This window comes from Mirounga angustirostris, unplaced genomic scaffold (assembly GCF_029215605.1).
Source record: "Mirounga angustirostris isolate CCGP_5_RB_7025 unplaced genomic scaffold, mMirAng1.0.hap1 SCAF_5, whole genome shotgun sequence".
In the NCBI taxonomy this organism is placed as follows: domain Eukaryota; kingdom Metazoa; phylum Chordata; class Mammalia; order Carnivora; family Phocidae; genus Mirounga; species Mirounga angustirostris.
Window position 1 is genome coordinate 25394552 of NW_026991713.1, and position 13546 is coordinate 25408097.

A 13546-nucleotide genomic window follows, 5' to 3' on the forward strand; every position below is an offset into this window, starting at 1 on the left:
TTCAAAGAATTTGAACCAGTGGTAGTGTAGGTAGTATAAAGGAGACCTAGAACAGCAAGGTTGCAGGCCCTCCAAGGCACCAACTTATAAGTCATAGCAGGAATCTAGGGGAGAAAATTGGCCAGGTTTATTTGTTAGGTGTAAGAAATGTGTGAAGTTAAGGAGCGCCTGGGTGGCTCAGTTGGTTGAGCGTCCAACTCTTGATATGAGCTCAGGTCTTGATCTCAGGGTCATGAGTTCGAACCCCACACTGGGCACTGCGCTGGGTGTGGAGCCTCCTTAAAAAAAATAAAAGAAAAAGGAATCTGTGGAGTTTGAAATCCATGCATTTGCCTATGATGCCCTTGTCAGTTAAAATCTCTAAATTTACAAAATTTCATACTCCGAGGATTATTTTGCTTGTTGAAGACTAATTGCTGGCTTCATATGGACATAGGAAAAATATGGGAAATGGAAAGTTACTATCTTTTCTTTCTCACTTTTTTATATGTATTTACTACCTCTGGTATCCCTATTCCAACCATCTTATTGAAACCTTGACCATCCTTGATAGTCCAGCTCAGCAACCATTGACTTCATGAAGCTTTTACAGACCTAGTAGGAAGTGTTGATTTCCTATTCTGATCTCCCTATTATGCTGTGGAATCCTTACAGCCTTTATCTCCATCTTATGGTATAGTTGTTTATTGGTATGTCTGATATTCTGTATTCACTTTTAAGCTCCATGACGAGTTTGAGTCGTATCTTTTATCCCTTATGAGGCCAAACGGGGTTTGGACGGATGAGTAGATGTTGATTGGGTGAGAGAATGAATGAGAAAGAGGTAAAGTAAACAGCCACTGCAGGAGCTTTGTTCTTGCTCTGTGGTCACAAAGACGGCCTTCACCATGCATTTAAAGTGTTTTGTGTATAACATAAAGCACACAGGCCCTTTTTGAAGTCTTCATGTTCTTAGGTCACTAACCTCAAGCCTTTGAGTACTCAGGTCTTACGGTGGGGCTTTTGTAGAAATAGTCACATATATGGTGGCAAGGTAGGGGCTCAGGATTATCAGGTGAATTGAATAAATAAGAATGTCAAGCAAAATCTTAGCGTACCAAGTAAAATTGTTCTAATTTCTTTTAGCTTTCAAATGCTCTCCTAGCATGTTTCTTTACTTGTATCTGTGCCCTTCCTCCTTTGAGCTATAAAAGACTTAGCTTCCTTGCCTGACTTTTCTCTAGCTGACTCCATTCTGCTTACAACTGTCTACTCTGAACATTAGTATCTAGGCAGAAGCCTTTTCCTTGGCGTAAATATTTTGACAGAGAATTGAAATTAAGTATCCAACTTAAAAAAAAATTTATGTATTCTTTTTTTTTTTTTTTTAAGATTTTATTTATTTATTTGACAGAGACAGAGATAGCGAGAGCAGGAACACAAGCAGCGGGAGTGGGAGAGGGAGAGCAGGCTTCCCGCCGAGGAGGGAACCCGATATGGGACTCGATCCCGGGACCCTGGGATCATGACCTGAGCCGAAGGCAGACGCTTAACGACTGAGCCACCCAGGCGCCCAAAAATTTATGTATTCTCATGGTCGTTCTTCTCTCCATGGAACAGTTTTGTTGGTATTGCCCTCCTTTTAATATGATTTTGTATATTATGTGTGTGTATGTGTCTGTGTGTATCTGGGTGAAAGAGGAATTAATTTGGCTTCTTTATGATAATACGGCTATCCTTAGCTAAGATGAAGTGTTTTTCTTGAAATTGGAGGTTTGGCGGTCCCATTGGCCCTCAGGCTTAAATCCCAAGGATTTGTCATTATTGCTAACACCAGCTGTAAACGTCTGGAACTTGTCCTTTTTCTGATATGTTTCTTATGCAGTGAGGGCACTGCTGCTCTGGGGGTGATGGGAAACCAGGTTGGAAGGGGTTAATGTACACAGCCAGCCGGTGCAGCTGGATGGCATTCTTAAGGAGGGTTCTTTCTCAAGGCCACAGGAAACCGAGGGCGGCTTTGGACAGGTTACAGGCTGTCAAGTAGGGCAGCCTGGTAAAGAGTGAGTGAGCTCTGCTTTTGAATTAGCTTTCCACAGAGATTTTTGTTTAGGCCTGGAGCAGGGAGCCAGGCTCGAGAGTCTTGAAATGTGCCAGCTGAATCAAAAGCCTTCAGTCATAGGGTCAGACTAACAGCTTTTCCTGGGAGATTGTACCTTTTGTAAAACACTGAATAGACAGAGAAAGCAAAATCCAAGCCTTCCTGAGGAGGACACCTGGACACCCTAAAACAAGGTAAATGAGAAGTGGGACCTGTATTTCAGGTGAGCCGAGTGGACCCAAATGGAAATCCTGTTTGGCAATCCGGCTGTTGAAAATATATAGACCTCTGCCTTGGAGTAATTACTTTAAAATCCAACACAATAGAGGTCTAAAATGATAAAAACAAAACAAAACAAAACAAAAAAACCCCCATAAATAAACCCTAGTTAAGATTCATCTGCTGGAGTGAATAAAAAAGTGTCTTAACAGTTTCTCGATCCTCAGGGAAGAGATTCTGGATGTTCATAGGGGACTGGTTCACAGAGACTTACTAGTTTTGCAGAGTTCACGTGTATAACCAACAGATTCTGGATTAGTAAACAGACATTGCCAAGCCTGGGGTGGCTCATATTGTCACCTTTAGAGTACAGATGTTTGATGAATCCAACAGCTTAATATTTACTAATTCATAACATGTTTGTGATTTATCAGGAAATAATTGTATGCAGTCCCCAAGTTACAAATACGATTGTGTTCTAAAAGTTCATGATAATTTGGAACTTAAGAGTATATTGCCCAAAGAAAGAGTTTTGGAAATGTTGGTAGAGGATCCAGGTTAGCACCCACGTTATATTAGCCATTTCTGTACTCAAACTTTCCCTTCCCCTTTCCTAGGTGAATTCTTCCTCCCAGTGCTTCTTTGTGCTGGGGCAGGAGCTTTGACCAGCCCGGGTGGGGTTGAGCACCACCATGTCAGAGGAGCAAATCCCCTGGGTCTGAGACAGCAGTGTTTGTGGAAAGGGTGAGGTGACTAAAGAAGAATGAGGAAATTGGGGGCTGGGTTTGCTTTGAGAAAGACTGCAAGGCATTGGGAGTGATAAGGAGAAGGAAAGGGCTGGGTGGTTGGGATTTAGTGAGGAGTGGATTTTCTTCCCCTCCTTTCTCCTCACCGTTCCTATCCCTCCTCTCTTTCCGTCCCCATTCTCCTCTGCGTGATTCTGCTAATTGAGTTTCTGACCTCAGGCAAGAGTGAGTAGGAGAGGGGCGCCTGGGTGACTCAGTCATTGGGCATCTGCCTTCGGCTGAGGTCATGATCCCAGGGTCTTGGGATCGAGCCCTGCGTCGGGCTCCCTGCTCCGTGGGGAGCCTGCTTCTCCCTCTCCCCCTGCTTGTGTTCCCTCTCTGGCTGTGTCTCTGTGTCAAATAAATAAGTAAATCTTTAAAAAAAAAAAAGAGTGAGTAGGAGAAACCAGAGGCAGGGAGCTGAATTTGGGTAAGGAGTGGCTCTGGGAAGCCCTCCAGCAGGGAAAGATGAATAGCCAAATCTGAAGGTAAACGAGGGTGAAGGGAATTCCTCTGGCCATGGAAACAGTTGCTTTACATGTCCCCGGATAGGACGCCATTTGCTTACTGCTCTGTTCTCAAAAGCAGTTTTGTTGGGAGCAAGATTGTGAGAAACTCAAGCGTTCTGGTGCCTTTTGAGTATAGTTATAAGCTCTCTTTGCTGTAATGTTTCAAACATATTTATCCTAAAATACCTAGCTGACAACTCTCTCTCACTGGCACACAGGTTAATGAGTGCTCATTTATTAGTATTATTTTAGAAGTTTGATTTTTGTAGGGAAGTTAGTAAATTTGGGCCTTTAATATTAAAGAGTTATAGACAAATTAGCAAAATAATAGTGTGCAAATATGTGCAAATAGTGTGCAAATCCTCTTGAAATTGTAGCAGATTTCTTAATTCTCTAACCAAGAACTTCCCTTGGAACCTTTCTAGGTTTTTCCTCTGTTGTTTTTGTTGTTACTATAAGCACTTCAAAGAAAATGAATGATTATTGGGTTTTCCTGGGTAACTTGGCAAGCCCTCAGATTATTTATTCCGCAGTCTTGACCATGTGTAAAGCCCTGTGCCTTCAAAGGTAAAAGGGAGGTGCCTACTCCCAGGAGCTTCTGTCCAGTGAGGCCACAATTATAGGGCAACATGGTTTTGTTGATCCAAGCTTTGTCTGAATTATACCCCAAGTAAGGTATTAAAGATGACCTCACAGATTTGGTACCACTTGACCCAAGGCTTATAAAACGGACATGATTGAGTTTGGCATTTAGGAGGTCATTTTCTAACCTTGATAAGAGGAGTGTCATTGGTGCTCTGGGGGAAGAAGCTGGATTGCACACTGAGCATTTCAAAGAGAGGAAATGGAATCAGCCAGTGTGGACGGCTGCCGCCTGAAACTTTGCCCAGAAGTCCCCATCACTTGACATGTTTGGATTTATCTTCAGGTTTTCCTCAAGTACCAGGATTCAAAATAAAGTAAACTTCAAAATAATTTCTTCTTAATCAGTAGATCCTTATTTCTGATGAAGGAAAGTATTAAGTTTTTGTTTGTTTTCTCCCCATTTTAAACACAAAACTGGGCTCAACAAGCTCCCAAATAACAAATCCTCTAAAATCCTGCAATGGCTTTTGTGTTACAAATCATCAGACCCTGTCTAGAAGATATCTCTCTTTGGTTGCATGTACCATCTGGTGCTCTTGTTGGATCTTAATGTAATGATTAAAGTATAAATTAATAGCCCTAATAAACATTTTCATCTTGTCATAGCACTGATAAGATATTATGTACAGTTAGAGGGTGAAGGTTAGGACTCCTATATCTCAAAAGAAGCTCTTTCCTCTGAGTTATTTTCAGCATCAGCTCAAGAAATAAAAAAAATTTGCATGGCTCTTTATCCTTCTTGTGTTGGAATCCTAACACACAATTTTGGCAAATCTGTTTGTTTACATACTTATCCTACATTTGGAACTGCAGCTAGACACATTGGATTTTACTTCTTGGCAATAAGGCTTTTCTCTTTTTCCTTTCAAACTGATTATTAGCAATTAGTGAAACTGCAGCTCTATCACTTTGGTCTCATTTCCTGCCAAAACAGATAAGTGATATTTTATCAAATATATATGCTTTTATGTGGTAGAATGTCACTTTATACTTTTAGAAGTATATTTTTAGTCAAGAGATAGAAGAACAAATATCCTGCTTTGTGATTGTGGGACACGCACACACATACACATCCCGTCTTCGTAAAAATACATTGTTTTGAGATAACTGATATCTGCACATTTGTGGTGGTGGGGGCAGGTGGCATTTTTAGAGATAATTGATTGGTTTTCCATTGCTGTGTTTTTATTAACTTTTTGAATCGTAAAAGTCTAAAAATTTTATAATTTAGCCAAGCATATCATGATTTTGCTTTTTTAAAATTACAATCAATTATATCAGTGAGACAGAAATTGCTTTGCAAAATGAGCTTCTGACCTATTTCCTGGAAAAATGTTCTCAGTGTGAACCTTTTGGGAAACGGCACATGTGGGGAAGGGACAAGGAGGTTCCTCATTCTTTTCCTAAGCATTTTTAATTCCTGTAAGGACCTGATAGGTAAAGATAATCTGATAATCCATCAATCTGTAAATAGATTAAGCCTATTAATAGGATGTTTGGAACTCAGTCCATTTTTGCAGTAGAATTGTGAGTACGTCTTGGGTTCCTAGCCAGCACACAAGAACTTATTTAGGTTCTAATATATGAAAAAAATGCATTGGGAATTAATAGCGAATGAGACTATGACAATACTAAAACAGAGCAATAAAATAAAGTTTTTATAACTTTTAAATGCTGGTATATTCAAGAAGGTAGAGGGTAGTATGTTGAGGAAAATATTAAGGGGGAAGGAACAGGATGAAGAGCAGGAGAAGGTGAACTTTGGCTTATTATCCCTCCAGGTGGTTCAGGGGAATTCCAAATCTAGGCTCATGTTCTTATGTAGGGGGATGAGTATGTTCATATTTCAGGCATTTGTAAGTAATGCCTGTGCTTTGTATATTACTTTTGTAAGCTTTCTGTGTTCTTCCAGACATTTCTTATAAATGCATCATCTTTACCTGGAATTGCAAAGATTAATTTTGGTGTTTAGGGAAAGCCCTTTATTTAAAAAAGTAGGCATATTTATATGAGCCTATTAATTTTAATACTTTTTTGTAACTTATTGGGAGCAAAGTGTAGCAAAATGTGCTACAACTCAAAGAGCAGTTCCAGTTGTAACACAGTTATGGGAAGCTCTAAAGAAGTGTTTACTGATCTCTTTATTAAATACTGAATTTAAAGTTAAGTTCAAGGGGCACCTGGGTGGCTCAGTCGTTAAGCGTCTGCCTTTAGCTCGGGTCATGATCCCAGGGTCCTGGGATCGAGCCCCACATCGGGCTCCTTGCTCAGTGGGAAGCCTGCTTCTCCCTCTCCCACTCACCCTGCTTATGTTCCTGCTCTCGCTATCTCTCTCTGTCAAATAAATAAATAAAATCTTAAATAAAAAAAAAAAGTTCAAGAACTGAACTGCCTCGTTTCTTCTGGGTGGTATAGAAAAACTACTTTGGATTAGTCTGAGTCTTGTAATTGTGTTAGTGGATTTCTGAAGGGAAAAAAAAAGTGTGAGTATTTAAATCAGGCAGAGATAATCTGTCTTTGGAGTTAATAAAACTTGGGTTGACCAAATAGACTGTATCAGTGGAGTAAAGTGTGATGATAGTATTTCCAGGAAGAACAGCTGTCTTCTGCAGTTTTCTTTCGGATTTCTCAGTTCTTGTTTGCATGTATTATAGATCCATTTTTGTTCCTATGTAAGTGTGAACTGGAGTAATGTTGTATGTGGTGTTATCATACCCTGTTATACGAGAAGAAATCGAATCATGATGATAGTGACTTCAGGAAAAATGGACAACTAAAATGCAACTGGATTAGTGGTTCTGAGCCCTAATATCCAAGGGTCTGTTTACCAGACTCTCCCATTTATCAAAGTGTTTCGGTTTTTGCTTCAGGAAAGGTGAAATAATAAACACTGAACAAAGAAAGTCAGTTTCCCCTGAATGTTTGGATAAAAATAAAAAGGAAAACACATTTAGCCTTTTTCTGTTTGAAATGGTGCAACTGCTAATTCTTTAGCTTCTGTGGATTCCATTGAAAACTTTGTTTTACTTAGGTCATATATTTTTTTGAAGTCAGTTTCTTGGTAACATATTTATGACAGTTGATATATTTTGGTGTATGTTAGTAACATTAGGAATTAAAGAATAGATTTGGCTTTTAAAAAATTTAGAATAGGGGTGCCTGGGTGGCTCAGTCATTAAGCGTCTGCCTTCGGCTCAGATCATGATCCCAGGGTCCTGGAATCAAGCCCCGCATCGGGCTCCCTGCTCCACGGGAAGCCTGCTTCTCCCTCTCCCACTCCCCCTGCTTGTGTTCCCTCTCTCATTGTGTCTCTCTCTGTCAAATAAATAAAATATTTTTTTTTAAAAATTAGAATAGCTTGTTCTTTGTTTTCTTCATCTGAAAGGAGTTCTGATTTGAATTGTTTGGCAATTGTAATTTCAAGTCCAGGAAAGTTGGTAAAATGTATAAAGAAGGAATAATTGGTGAATTTTTTCCTGTCTTTCTGTTGGTCTTTAGATAATCCACAGTGACAAGTCAGCAGAAATTTCCATTTAAATGAGTAGCTGTTTCACTTCTTAGATTTTCTTTGCATGATTCCACTGTTAGAAGCATGAGGGGAAAGAACAGTCCCTCACTACTGCTCTGTTAGGTTGTGGGAAGGACTTGGGACAGGGGAGGGAGGAATAAATAATGAGATTGTTCACTGAGTCCAGATGTGATTTATTTGGTATCAAGTGTGGGTGAGGAAACTTAAACGGGGCCTTTTGGGTAGTTTGAGAAATTTGGAAAGTCAGGTATGCCTTTTGGCTGTCTTAGGTCAGATGTAGTCATAAAACTATTAAATTTTAGAACTAATGGAGTCCTGACAAATCATCCAGCGCAGCCTCCTCATTCACTGATGAAGCCAAGCCCAGCAAGACTTGTTGACTTTCCCCACACCACAGCGATGGTAAGTGGCAAAATCAAGGCTCCAACCTCCTGCTTCAAAATACCACCTTGCCCCTTCTAATGCTGTTGTGGAACCTTTGCAGAGAAAGTCAGCAAGATTGAGAAAACTCAAGTGATCTTAGTTGTTGCAAAAAGGTTCAGGTTTGCTTGTGACGTTGCCTTTTTTTCTTCTGTTATAACAGATAGGAAAGGAAGGACAACAGCATACAGCTTATGAATACAGGGTTATATGTGCATATGAACATAGGATTACATGGCTCCTATTTCTAAGGTGATTTCGGGGAGATGAGGGTTCAGACTAACCAGAAACTTTTTAGCCAGCAAATATCTGACGCTACTAACATATGTTAACAAAACTTTCTTCCCTCCACTATCTGACTCCCCATCAATTCTCCCCCACCTTCCAAAAGTTTATCAACCAGATAATGCCAAAGATAAGAAATGCTGTTAACATCACATAGCTCGGGCTCTATGCTAAATAGTAATAGCTACTATTTACTCAGTATTTCTGCTATGCCAGGCATCATGCTAGGAGCTCTTGCATGTGTTTATTTTAGTCCCTGCTATCCTATAAGACAGATACTATCTTTTACAGATGAGGAAACTAAGACTTCATGAGGTTAAGGAACTTGCCTACGGGCACAGAGTTAATATGTAGGTAAACTGAGTATGGAGCCAAGTTTTCTGATCCTGAGACATACTGATTTTAAATCAGAACATGTTCATATTGTTCTGTGCTGCAAGGCATTGGTTTTGCACTTTTTGTTTCTTTTTATGTTTGATATTGGTAGAGGTCTGTGAATCTTCTACCCAGGGGACAAAATATTTCTGTCCCCAATTTGTTCAGTGTCTAGAAGGAAAACCCAAGGACATCTGCAGTGATATGTATAGACATCAATGAGCATTTTCAGAGGCCCCATTTTTCATGCAAGAAAAGCTCATTGGTTGGAAAGTTTTTATGGTTAGGAAATTGATGTTTCATTTGCATTTAGTCAAGTTAGTGGTGGCTGCTATTCAAAGCAAGTTAAAATGGTTCCTGTCATTTAGCCCCATTTCGTGGGGACATCAGTGACACAGAAAGGACCATGCATGTCTCATATTTTCCCACTGATTTACATGACAGTTACTTTTTAGCTGTTATCACTATTTCTCATTTCATTCCCTATCAAATACTTTCTGACCTCTAAAGCACTGTAGTTTAATAGCTAATTACTATTTATGGATCCCCAAAGTAAATAATTTTGTAAGGCTGAAATACCTTTTATGATAATATCCTATCCTTATTATCTTAATGAAAAAACAGATTTAAATGAACGGTAGGGTTTTTTTCCCCAAAGAAGCAGGTGATACACTAGTTGAATATTAGAGGAGGTAGGATTTCTGCAATCTTGTGAATTATGAGGGGGCAAGACCTGGAAACTGGGCAAGGAAGCACATTCAGTTGGGCTGTAGGTTGAGAGAAATTCTTAGATGAGCACTGCTTGCATCATTTCGGGGCAGCTAACATAGGTCAGGATCACTGACCATGTCTACCAAGAGGCTTGCATATTCCATTTCCAAGGTGACACTGATCATGATGCCTCTTTGTGACTTTTAAATTTGGCATCTGTAGTCATCCTGCCTCGGCTCAACTGAATTTGGCTAGTTTTTTAAGCAAATAAAGGCTGAAAATCGTATTATAGAAAACATATTTAAATTCCTTCTGTGCACACCCTGCTGGGGTTTTAACACCCTGCTTCATAAAATAATTACAGGGCTGATTACAAGCTTCTCTAAAGCAAGCCAGGTAAGACTTCTACTTGGGTATTAAAGGTAGATACATGTATATGAAAGAACTCAAACTATATTTCATTTGAAATATCCTATAATTCTGACTTCTAATGAATTTGTAGTGTTTTTTTTCTCTCAATCTAAATTAAAATCTATCCAGAAATAGCTACACAATGGACATCATTGTGAGGAGGGTTCATTATCAAAGAACACGTAAGTGTATGCTTGCATTTTTTAAAAAAGATTTATTTATTTGAGACGGAGGTAGAGAGAGAAAGCAAGCAAGCATGAGCAGGGGGAGGGAGAAAGGGAAAAGCAGACTGCTCACTGAGCAGGGAGCCCGATGTGGGGGCTCGATCCCAGGACCCTGAGATCATGACCTGAGCTGACACTGCCCTATATATCACTTGTTTCCTGCCTCTCCTCTTACATTGTTTTATGCTAAAACAGGATAGAAAGGGGATAGTGGAGTGCTACTGCTCTGAAGGCTTTTGTTAGAAGAGCCTGCTGAAATCCCATGGCCTCAATCTGCCAGTTTTCCATGACTCTGATGCCCAAAGACTCCTACCTAATGACAGTTGATTTCAAAGGTGTCTGGTTCCCATGTAAACATAGTGAAATTTTAAAACTGCTCGTGGGGTTATTTTCAAGTGATTTCATTCTCTAGTAAGCTAATGAACTACTTCAGAGACAGTTGTTGTTTTAGATTTTATTTTATGCAATTTATATAGAGAATTTTGATAAAATATAGATTTTACTTTTATAGAAATTAATAAACTTAATTCCCCTTGGATAAACCAGAAACCAAATAATTACCTCTTATTATGCCCTTCTCTCACACTGGTCTCAATATTTGGGAATTGCAGGGTGGGGAATCAGACAAGAAGTCAGAAAAACTAAGGACAGTTCCTTTTGACAATGAATTTACAATCTGGTTTATTATTTTTTTAAATTGAAATTGTTACTGATATAACTGTGGATTCATTGTAGTTGTAAGAAATAGTACAGAGAAAAACTAGTATCCTTTAGCTAGTTTCTCCTCATGGTAACATTTTGTAAAACTATAGTAAAATAGCACAATGAGGATATTAACATTGATACAGTCTGCTAATCTTACTTAGATTTCCTTCATTTTACTTGTACTCAGTGTGTATATATGTTTTTAGTTCTATGTAATTTTATCACGTCGGTTTGTGTATCTACCATCATAATGAAGATGCCGAACAGTTCCATCATTGCAAAGATCCCCCTTGTTATCCCTTTATAACCACACCCTCCTCCCACCCATCTCATTCCCCAAACCTTGGCAACCAATAATCCATTTCAAATTTTTTGTCATTTCAAAAATGTTATATATAATGGAATTCATTCAGCATAATTCCTGGAGATTCATCCAAGTTGTTGCATGTATCTATAGTTCTTTCCATTTACTGCTGAGTAATATTCCAGTTAAAGGACATCCAGGTAAAGGGCCGTTTCTACTGTTTGGCTCTTAAGAATAAAGCTATAATGAACTTTCATGTATAGTTTTTTGTGTGAACATACGTTTTCATTTCTCTGGAATAAATACCCAAAAGTGCAATTATAGGTTGTGTGGTAATTGCATGTTTAGTTTTAGGAGATACTGCCAAACTTTTCCAGAGTAACTGTACCATTTTACTTTCCCACCAGCAGTGTACAAATAGTTCGGTGTCTCTACACATCATCTTCAGCACTTGGTGTTTGCTACTTTTTTTTTTAGCCATCCTGATAGGTGTGTAGTGACATCCATTGTGATGCATTTTTCATTTCCTTGATGGCTGATGATGTTAAATATCTTTTCATGTGCACATTTGCCATCTATATATCCTCTAAGGTGAAATCTCTGTTTCTTTGGCCCATTTCGAATGAGAATTTTTGGTTTATTGTTTTTAAAGAATTATCTTGTAATTCAGCGTATTTGGTGCCTTGCTCCCTAGAGAATAAAATTCAGACTCTTTACCTTAGTATACAAGACTTTTTTGTAGTCTGGCCCCAGTTGGCCTTTCTAATCTCATGAGTTTGCCCACCTGTATGAGACTGACCAACATTCCTAAGTGCTCTGTTCCCTTTCATAGCTTTGTTCTACTGACACACCCTTCCCCCTAGACAGATTATGTCATCCTTCTAGACCTAACTCAGATGTTACCTTTTGTGAAAATCCCCCCTTCCACTGTAGGAAAGGTAAGAAAATAATCCTACCTCCTCCACCTATCCACCGTCCCACTTACCAAGTTCTGTTGTTCTTCCTAACACTTGCTATTCCCATTGGTATATAATCTATTTACTTACTTGCCCATATCTCTCTCTTACTAAAATACAATCTGCATGAATGAGAGGCATTTAATTTTGCTACATCGCTTTCTCCCCAGTGCCTAGAACAGTGCCTGACATATAGTAGGCACATAGTAAATATTTACTGAAAGACTGAATGAGGAAGTGAATTTGTAGGTACTTATGTACCAAGCAGTACAAGGTCACCCCTTTTCTTGGTCTGCTTTTGGAGAACACTGCCTCATCATTTTTTCATAGCAATTTGTTAGCCTCACCCTACGACTCCCTCCAGAAAAAGAAACATAAGATATAAGAAATATAAGAATAAATATTATAAGAGAGTATAAACATCTTTGTGTCCCTGGCCTCAGCTGATACCTGGCATAAAATAGGTGGACACATCTGAGTAAATAGTTGTCGGGTTATATGTTGCTTTTACTTGTGTGAGGTCAGAATCCAGCTGCATTTTGAGTAAACCAGTGTCCCAATGACCAGGCTTCTAGAATGCACAGGAAACATCTGTTAATTTTGGAAAGCAATTACACCGACTTGGAGAATTACTGCTATTTGTTAAAACAGAGCTCCCTTAGAGAAGAGAAATTGAGCTAAAAGACTTCACATGAGTATCTTTATTAGATAGTGAGCATCCTTCCATGTTATGGAATTGCTTGTTTTTGTTTTTGTTTTTTAAGATTTTATTTATTTATTTGAGAGAGAGCATGAGACGGGAGAAGGTCAGAGGGAGAAGCAGACTTCCTGCTGAGCTGGGAGCCCGATGCCGGACTCGATCCCAGGAGTCCGGGATCATGACCTGAGACGAAGGCAGTCACCTAACCAACTGCGCCACCCAGACGCCCCATGTTATGGAATTGTTAAGCAAGAAACATTCCATTCCATTCATTCCATTGGTAGTCTTACCAAAACTGCAGAAAGAAGCCATAGGCCTAAATTCCCATGCCAATCAAAAGCCATTTTTGACAGTTTCTCAAAGTAGTACAGATCTTAAGTACCTATCTTGATGTGCTATGCAGAAAATGCAGACAATTACTAAAAAAAGAAATAAAAATTTTTATGAAACTCTTCTTAAGGGAAAGACCTGTCTTTATGTCTTATATGTAGTTAGAAAACTGAAATTAAAAAAAAAAAAAATCCTAGCAGTTTGTAGGTACTGTTGGAGTTAGCCAAAATTTACTAAGATGACCCAAAGTCCTGGTAAAGGCCTTGTGCAATTTTTATATATGTGGGGAAACGATTGAAATGATATAGCTACAGAAAATGTGCTTTCTCCTATAGTATGAATTATTATTTTAAACTCTTTG

General features: G+C 39.0%; 1 protein-coding gene across 1 annotated transcript in view; it reads left to right on the plus strand.

The window, feature by feature from the left end:
- The window catches only part of FGD6 (FYVE, RhoGEF and PH domain containing 6), a 126085-nt gene that overhangs the window by 7762 nt on the left and 104777 nt on the right, over window positions 1-13546 (plus strand). The gene's annotated exons all lie outside the window — the stretch shown is intronic.